The sequence below is a fragment of the Epinephelus fuscoguttatus genome, linkage group LG22 (genome assembly GCF_011397635.1).
Source record: "Epinephelus fuscoguttatus linkage group LG22, E.fuscoguttatus.final_Chr_v1".
NCBI lineage: Eukaryota > Metazoa > Chordata > Actinopteri > Perciformes > Serranidae > Epinephelus > Epinephelus fuscoguttatus.
The window spans coordinates 31,110,442-31,120,420 of record NC_064773.1 but is presented as its reverse complement, the minus strand read 5'-3'; the positions used below and the strand labels follow the sequence as shown (position 1 = coordinate 31,120,420).

At 38.7% G+C, this 9,979-nt stretch overlaps 1 protein-coding gene across 4 annotated transcripts in view; it reads right to left on the bottom strand.

The window, feature by feature from the left end:
* Positions 1–3,291: 3,291 nt before the first annotated feature.
* Positions 3,292–9,979, bottom strand: part of LOC125882639 (protein bicaudal D homolog 1-like) — a 66,638-nt gene continuing 59,950 nt past the window's right edge. For all 4 annotated transcript variants that reach the window (XM_049566445.1, XM_049566446.1, XM_049566447.1 and 1 more), the window contains exon 12: positions 3,292–8,397. The gene's annotated coding sequence lies outside the window, so the exon portion shown is untranslated. The remainder of the gene's footprint in view (positions 8,398–9,979) is intronic.

Here is a 9,979-nt window from a genome sequence, read left to right as displayed (position 1 = left end):
ATACTCACTTTGTTTCACATATTACATCATAATCTCATACATACACTACTAAACTCTTTCGCAAACACCACTATACTCTTACACATACAGCACTATACTCTTACGCATACGACTCCATGTCATTGGTCCAACAGCCCATTAGTCCGATGTCTCGATATGTGATTATACTAGGCTATACTGTATTTGTGTACAATAGAGGATCAGCAAACGCAATAAACGTAGGCTACTGGTCGAGATACAAGTGTCATAGAGAGGAGAGAATGAAACACCATAACGTCCTGTTATTAACTCTGGGGTCCGGGTTGTGTGAGGAGCTCTCCGCAGTGCTGAACGGCTCCCGGCGGGCGTATTTCTGCCTTGATGGTGCGCCGTGACCAGCTCTGGGTCAGCTGGGAAAGGCTTGTGTGTTTGCCACTTTCTTTTTCATTTTAACCCACACCATGATCTTTTCCTGACCCTAACCAAGTGGTTTTTGTGCCTAAACCTAACCAGACCTTAACCACAGGGCATCATGATGATTTCGGAACAACGGGACTTCGGAACAATGGGTTTAATATGGTCGGAACAATGGGATGTCGGACCAATGGGCGGACCCCACGCGCTTCTACTTCTTCTTCCCTACGCATTTTACGCATACACCACTATACTCTTACACATACACCACTATATTCTTACGTGTACACCACTGTACTTTAACGCATACACTACTATACTCCTATGCATACAGTACTATACTCTTGTACATACACTACTATTATACTAGTCTTATACATACACCACTATACTCTTACGCACACACTACTAAACTTTTATGCATACACCACTATACTCTTATAAATACACCACTATACTCTTACACATACACCACTATACTCATGCATACACTACTATACTTTGACACATACACCACTATACTCTTACGTATACACCACTGTACAGTACTTTAACGCATACACACTATACTCTTATGTATACACCATTGTACTTTAACGAATACACCACTATACTCTTACATATACACCACTGTACTCTTACGTATACACCACTGTACTTTAACGCATACACCACTATACTCTTACGTTTACACCATTGTACTTTAACGCATACACCACTATACTCTTATGTATACACCACTGTACTTTAACGCATACACCACTATACTCTTATGTATACACCACTGTACTTTAACGCATACACCACTATATTCTTACGTATACACCACTGTACTTTAACGCATACACCACTATAATCTTACTCATACACCACTATACTCTTACGTATACACCACTGTACTTTAACGCATACACCACTATACTCTTACGTATACACCATTGTACTTTAACGCATACACCACTATACTCTTACTCATACACCACTATACTCTTACGTATACACCACTGTACTTTAACGCATACACCAGTATACTCTTACGTATACACCACTGTACTTTAATGCATACACCACTATACTCTTGTACATACACTGCTATACTCTCTTTTCATTTTGCAGCTGGGACTTTTTATGGCATGCTGTACTATGACTTTTATGTAATGCTGTACTATCATATTTTCTATGGCGTGCCGTAACACTTTTATGGCATACTAAAGTATGACTATTTTATTGGCACACTATACTGTGACTGTATTTAAATGCGTACTACACTATGACATTTTATGGGACACTGTACCATGACATTTTTATGGCATACTACTACACTAATTTTTATGCCATAAAAATCAATGGGTCATTAACAGTTTATGACTGATTTAACTGTTCATCAGTGATGGCCTGTGATCATTATTTTGCCCTTCAGCAGTACAGCGATTTAAAAGAAACCAGACAGATTTCTCTTGTGTTATTTTTCTTATCTTCTGTTGTCAATTTTCTCTATATTATGTATCTTGAGTTTTGCACTGTGGTTATTGTATGAAGACAAATTCCTTGTTTGTGTAAATCAACATGGCAATAAAACTTGCTCCCTGTGTAAATTTATTAATTGCTGCTGAAAATATAAAGAAACTGTGTTTGATTTGTTTTTAATTGTTCACATGTGAATTAAATCCAAACCAGATTGCGGTTTGAGATGCACCTTTCGCTGGATGAGATTTTACATCACATGAAGAAGAAGAAGGAGCAGCAGCTCCAAGCAGTTCATCTCCAAATTTGTTTTTGCAAAAGCTTTTCATTCTAGTTTCCAGTCCTAGATTTTTGTTGCATTAACCCCGCTACTACGAGACTGTTTGGTTTGCTCTAGGAATCAACAAAGGCCAGGATTCAAACCCACACTTTGGGCAACCGGCATCTTAATGCCACAGACAATCCCACCATGGTATTAAGCACCCATTCCACTGGAACCTTTTCTCTGGGTGCATTTAACCTTTTCATTTAGGTGTTGGACATTAACCTTTTCATTTGGGCGTCAACCTCAGAATCTTCAAGCAGCATTTCAACAGCCTGAGCTATTTCACCTCACGTGTCACTTGCGTTGAACGGAGCCTTTCACGCTTTCCATTGGACAGGCACCTTTAAAATTCACTTCGCTTTGATATGGATCGAACCTACAACCTCAAGAGCTCCAAGCAGCCCTCAAATAACCTAAGCTATCAGCCTTGCTATATACTTCTGCCCAACAGCAAATCCCTCAACAAGGACTGAGTCAGCAAAGCAACACTGCGACACACATATTATTGTTTGATTTCTACCTGTGTCTATGAGAAGCATACATTTATACCACCGAGCTACAGCTCAGCACCAATTGAAGGTGCTTAAAAATAAATTACTTATACAAGTACAAAATGTTGACTTTTCAGCTCAGGGTTTGGACTTGAATGTGGAACTTAAGATATCACATAGACCTGTTTATCACCATGAGCTACATTACTGCTACACATACTGTGACATCAAACGTGTTACATTATTTATGTTTTCAGGGGCAGTTACAAAGTGGTATGGTGGTATAGACTAATGCACTCTCATGTCCTGAAACAATAAAAAAAAAATCCACAAACTACAAACAAACAAACTGTATCTACAGGGGATGGTTTTCAAGAGCACTGTAATGCAAATATATGTCCACAAGTAACTCACTAAAAAATTATTTCAGTGTTTTTTTAATAGTACTACCAAAATACAGTAGTATTCATTCCATTCGTCCATCAGCCATCTATCCTTTGAGTGGAGGGACTTGCGGCAATCCAAGTTGACACTGGGTGAGAGGCAGGGTACACCTTGAACATCTGCCAGTCTATTGCAAGCCTAAATACAGTATTCACTTCTTTTTTTTTTGTTTTTTGATCATCACGGGCATCTAGATGGAAATCATACACTGCTGAGGTGGAGAATGGCAATGATGTGTTCATGGTTTTAGTCAGACCATCATATACTTGGAGTGGCTAAATAACATCCCCAGACATTTTCTGCACCATTTTAATGATTTATGCCAAAAAAAAGACAAAAGAATCAATTTCTTCATTGTCTTACATCAAAATCTAATCATGTTGTCATCCTGTAAAACAAAATATGACATACTTACATAAGCTAGGACCAACCAATAATATCACAACATCCACCAATCAATCAGTCTGCAACTTGTAGCCACACAGAGCTAGTTAGCTAGCTAGTATAAGAGAACCACAAGCTGAGTGCCATCTAGTTCCATTATATTTGAGAGACCGCAGACATCTCTAAGGCCGCTTTCTCCAACCCTCAACAACTCACACCAAAACTATCTAGACTGATAAATAGCACTACAGGGAAGAGGAAAAATATGTGCTTTTGATTTTGGGGTGAACTGTCCCTTTTAAGTTTTTGCTAGAGTGCTGTCTGTGTCTCCTTCTGGCTAAGAAAGAACTGTTAACAAAAGGATTGCTTTTCCTTGTCAGCGTGAAACACCATGCTTGCCAAAGTAACTGGGAAGGTCGACTGCCATGAAGAGAGAAGACTCGACCAGGTGCTCAGGACCAGTTCAAGCTGAGTAGGCCTGTGGAGGTAAGGCTGTTCCCTTTTCCTAAATCCAACAGCTAGTGCAAGGTTGTAATTATGTGTGGTCAGCTGCCTGAAAATCCACATCCTCACACAAGATTTATCTGGTCACCGAAAAAAAAAAATATATTTATAATTATTTTACAAAAAATATTGTCTTCAAAATGATGAACTAAATGCTGTTTCAAGACTTTCCCACAGTGCTAAAAAAATCTACAACCATATTGGAATAAGCATTTGAATACACACTATGTGTGATTTGTGAGTAGCTGCAGGATGTTAACATCTCAATGGAAAGAGTTAAAACACTTTGGGGTTACGGCCCTGTCAATAATACAACAACATAACAACAGTTATGGTCAGCAAATACACATATTTGGGTTACAGGGGTGATAGAATGTGAAAAAAATGATGTCAAATATGTCCTAGCGTCACCTCTCTGAGTCTGTGGTTGGTGTTAGGCACTCCTGTTTACTGGGAGACTTAAAGTTAGGGAATGAATGAACAACACAACGTCCCCTTTAAAGAGGTTTGGGGTCCCCTTTACATCCACTGCAATGAGTCACTGTTCCTGATACATTTGCTCCCTCTAGTGGTTAAAACACTAAACACAAAATCTGTTGGATTTAAGGCCTCAGCACTGCAGAGCAAGGGATGGTCAGGAGAAACATTTAAATAAGGTTACAGAGTAATATGAATGCATTTTGCAGTTCAGTTTTTTTAGAATTTGAACCCCAAAATCTCTCATCTTGAATCTTCTTTGACTCTTTGGCATCTTAAGACATCATGAAATACCATAGTATCATATCAGAGACAGAGATAGAGAAAGGCAAACATCAGCAGAACACTACCTGACTGACAAACTTATTTACTGCTCTCAGAACAATCCAGGAAATCCAAGAAAATTGGACCTGCAAACCTGCCTTGTCGGCCACTTGCTACCTCTCAGTCAAAAACGTGTATATTCACAGATCACATACAGTTATAAAAAAAAAAAAAAAAAAAAAAAAGGCACAAAAGCAAATGATCACCACTTTGACACATCAAATTTAGAGAAATAAAAGGCAAGTGAATAAGACAAAAAAACCAAATAAATAAAAACACATTCATTTGACAAACACACATGCAGCTTAAACACAAATACACAACAATTCTGGCCTTTACTCTTCCACCACCTGATATACAGGAATAACTGCAATATATCAGCATCATGATCTTGCTATATGCTATATTTTGATTTTGGAATGAGCTCAGTCTTTAATGTAGAGCCACTCTTAGGCCAACATTTGCAGTTGTGGTCAAAATACCTCAGAATGCAGTAGCTGATTGCCATGAAACTTGAATGAACATTCAAATACTTTCCTCTGATGCTACTGCCAAAATGGATCTTGAGTGTGGCTGCAGGTGTTAAGCCTTGTTTTCTTTAAGTTCAGGCCTAAGCTCTTAGAAATAAGGGTTCCAGAAGAGTTCTTCCTGAAGGGCTGAAGTTCTACCTATCTTAATAAGAAATGAATTGCATAAAAAATCCTGAAGCCCAAATACAGCTCACAGCAGCAGTGTGAAGTTGAACCATTGACTTTGCATGGTATGTGGACAAGACGTGTTCTAACCAATCTGCAGCTGCACAGCACCGTATTATGACATAATTTCTCCATTATGTTGTGCAGTAAATGCTGCTGCTTTTTAACTTTTGTCTTTCTTGGTCTTCCACATTACAGACAAAGATAGCCTGCTATTAGCTCTGCAACTGAGCGTTCCTGTAGATTTGAGATCCACTGCACCATTCGGTTAGCAAAGGGGACAAGCCAAAGAACCCTATGGTTCTAGTTAGCACCTTTATCTTTAAGAGTGTAGAAAAGTGATGTCTCATCTCATCTTTAACACTCACCAGCCACATTATAATGTACACCTTACTAGTACCAGGTTGGACCCTTTTTGCCTTCAGAACTGCCTTACTTCTTTGCAGCATACATTCAACAAGGTGCAAAAAATTTCTGAGATTTTGCTCCATATTGACATGATAGCATCACACAGTTGCTGCAGATTTGTCTGCTGCACATCCATGATACAAATCTCCCATTCCACAACATCCAAAAGGTGCTCTATTGGACAGAGATCTGGTGACTGTGGAGGCCATTGGAGTGCAGTGAACTCATTGTCATGTTCAAAAAACCAGTTTGAGATGATCTGAGTTTTGTGACATGGCACATTATCCTGCTGGAAGTAGCCATCAGAAGATGGGTACACTGTGGTCATAAAGGGATGGACATGGTCAGCAATAATACTCAGGTAGGCTGTGGCTTTTAAATGATGCTCAGTTGGTGCTAAAGTGTGTCAATAAAATATCTCCCACACCATAAAAGCCAGGATGGATCCATGCTTTCATGTTGTTTACACCAAATTCTGACCCTACCATCTGAATGTTTGCAGCAGAAATCCAGACTCATCAGACCAAGCAATGTTTTTCCAATCTTCTATTGTCTAGTTTTGGTGAGTCTGTGTGAATTGTAGCCTCAGTTTCCTGTTCTTAGCTGACAGGAGTGGCACCTGGTGTGGTCTTCTGCTGCTTTAGCCCATTATTTGCATTTACGAGCAGTTGAACAGGTGTACCTAATTAAGTGGCCTTAGTGGTGGGTTTGAGGATCTCTGTTCCTTTTCCAGATATTAAGGCTTAAAGAGAATCATATTTTGGGAGTTTACTACATTGACAGTTGTCTCAGCTGTCTACTGGGCATTATAATTACTGCCTGCTCACCCCACCTCAATTCCACTCAGGCTTCCTCACCTTTAACAAAAATTGAATATTCTTCCTTTCACATGGAAGCAAGCAAACCCAGAGTTTTAATATTCATTCACAAACACCAACCAGATGATATCACCAATGTCCATGTTCTGCAGCCTTTGGATACAGAACACGTAGGAAAGCAAAAGCAAATTGGAGTATGAGTAGTTTATTTCTGACTTGAAAGGCAGGCTTTTAGGGGGAAATGTCTGAAACAAACAACAATATTGCTTATCAATGCTGATTAATCTCTTCGCCACAGGTCCGTTTTGTTTTAAGTAAACAACAGCAACACCCTGACAGTACAGCACAGTCTTGTGAAATCATGGAAATAAAAATGAATCATTTTTCACTCTTGTTTGTGACTGAAGTGTTGCAGAATTCAGGCTGTAAAAGCTTCCATCTGTAACCTCAGAGACAGAGTGGTACTTAGACCTAATGCAGGCAAACTTGCATGTTGTGACTCCTTTATATTTCAGTACTGCACAGTGTGGTAAAGTCATTCCGTGAGTGAGCTCCCTCATTATGACCACTCGTCATCGGCTTTATGTCAGAGTCTGATCATAAGTGAAAAACTCCACCCTGCATAAAAAGCCTGGAGGGTTTATATTTCTAAGAGCCAGAAGTCAAGTAAAGTTCAATGATGCAATCGCTAGTTGTTTTCAAATGATACACATTATTCTTTGCCCAGACTTCAGCTCATATCCAGTCGGGACCTGCTGGCTTCAGCATTTGGCAGTTGAGTGAGCGCTGTAAGTGAATCAGCATTTGTGGATTGATAACAAAGTCAGTGTGAAAGAGCACAGAGGAGGCTGACTGTGATCACTCTGTTAGAAGTTACATCCAAGCACTGTCAACTACACAAAGAGAGCATATTGAATACTGATGTACTGTCAGCTTTTTGCAGCTTTTGATATGATGCTAACAGTCACATACAACAAGTTCTTGGAATGCATTGTTTCAGTTTGTGCTTATCCTACAGGGTTTTTTCTTGACTTATATTTTTGTAATGAAGATGCAGACTTATGTTTAGGAATAATACATGTAAAAGGGAAATACCTGAAAAAATGCAGCATAGTGATTTACATATGGGTTCAAAAGAAGCAGCAATTACTGAAGCATGAAAAGCTTGAACCTCTACAGCTGCACATGCTTTATGAAATGCACATGAGGGTTAACATACTTGTATGGTGCAATACTGTTTGTGATACACATAAATGTTTATGCTGACACACACAATAACCACTGTGGGTGACACAAAAAGAGGATTTGATTAATTTGATTTTGATTAAGAACACCCCAATGGATGAATATGTGGATAAATAGGTGGTGCAGTTCTGGCAATGGCTGTGTCAGTAGGTTCATGTGGCTCATATCATCATTTCTGCTTCCCCAAAGCAATGGAAGTGTGAGCCAGGTACTCCCTGTTGAGGCATTGTGGGACAGTTTTCAAGTGGGCAAGGTCCTCTGGACAGAATGTTGGGCGAGTCTTGAGGGTCAACAGTGTCACAGGTCAGGGGTCAAGGGTTGTGTTCCATAGGGATGGAGGACACAGAGACGACTGAGGAAGCCTGACACGAGGCACTCGTGGTGGGTGGACTGAAGGTCAGTGATCCATGAGGGTCGACGCACTGCTGCTGAGAACATGAGAGCAAGAAGCAGAAGTCATGGATGACATACACTGTGACATATAGGCGCCCAGTGGTTTCACATCGACCATAATGCTGAGCAGCCACCTGTCCACAAGCAGGATAGATACATGTAACACAGGAATACCATGTGTGTGTGTTCATGTTAATATACTTTTAGTTAATAACTTTTGTGAACAATTATCATATGTAGTAAGATATGTTTCTTTAAAGTAATTACTTTATAGTAGGGGTGGGCGATATATTGATTATACCTGATGTAGCTTTGCTTGGGATGTATAATGATGTTGTGACGGTTTAGCTTTCCACCGACTGCTATCATCTAACTCAGGGGACAACAACCTTTGCTATCAAAAGACTCATTTTTGGCATGATTTTTTATTTTCTTAATTTGTCTGGAGTCGCAATACATATTCGTGCTTTATAAAAAAGGTAACATAGCCTATTAGGTCTAAATTAGCCTATCAATATTACTAATAGTTCTAAATGAGCAATCGTTAATATGTTTTAGCACAGGGTGGCTACTCTGCAGTGGGCTATGCATCATTATTTTGTACTTATACAGTGCAGCCAAACAAATCTGTCCACTCACTATTAAGTTCTCTGTCTTCTTTACTTTACTCTTCTCTACTTCTTACTTAAATACTGTTGTACTTCAGTATAACAGTATTTAATTTAATTTATCATAACAGCTTTGTTTAACTTTATTATAACAGTACTTTATTCAGCTTTATTATAGCAGTTCTTTATTTGACTTCATTATAACAGTACTTTAACTTTATTATAAAGTTTCTTTATTTAACTTTATTAAAACAGTGATTTTTACAGTTATTAGAACAGTGCTTTATTTAACTTTATAAGAACAATACTTTGTAACAGTACTTCAGTGAACAGTATTTTTTAATCTTATTTTAACAGTGCTTTAGTTAACATAATTATAACAGTGCTTATTTTAACTGTATTATAAAAGTACCTTATTTAACTTTATTAGAAGAGAACTTTTCTGCAACAGTATTTTATTTCATAGTTTAGTATTTTAGTAGTCTGCAGTGATTTTGAGGGGATTTCAGAATATTGGGATATATATCATGTGCCATGATAACACCTAAAAACAATGTGATAATATTTATAGGCCATATCTCCAGGCCCTACCTTACAGGCCCCTGAACTCTTTACTCAGTTTTATTGCAGTATACCTATATAGGAACATTATTCATGTCATGTGCTACACCTTATTTTTGTTATTTGGAGTTAAAAAAAATCTAAAACATCACTATAGACACACTGTCTGGCTTTTCTGACTGAGGGCCAGGATGGTAGGGGTGTTAATGTTGTAAACAAAAACAGTCACATACTGTATATTTCAGCCAGAGGTGGTTAAACAGACTGAACAGTCTGAAAGAGCTGATACACAGAGGTTGTGAGTTGCCACTCACAATAGTCTAAGTATCTCTTAAATGACTGTGACTGTCAGTCCCACAGCAGGGACTAAGCTATCTCAATTCATCCTCTGGAGACGATGGAATGTCTGAACCATACTTCAATAGTTGTTGAGATATTTCAGTCA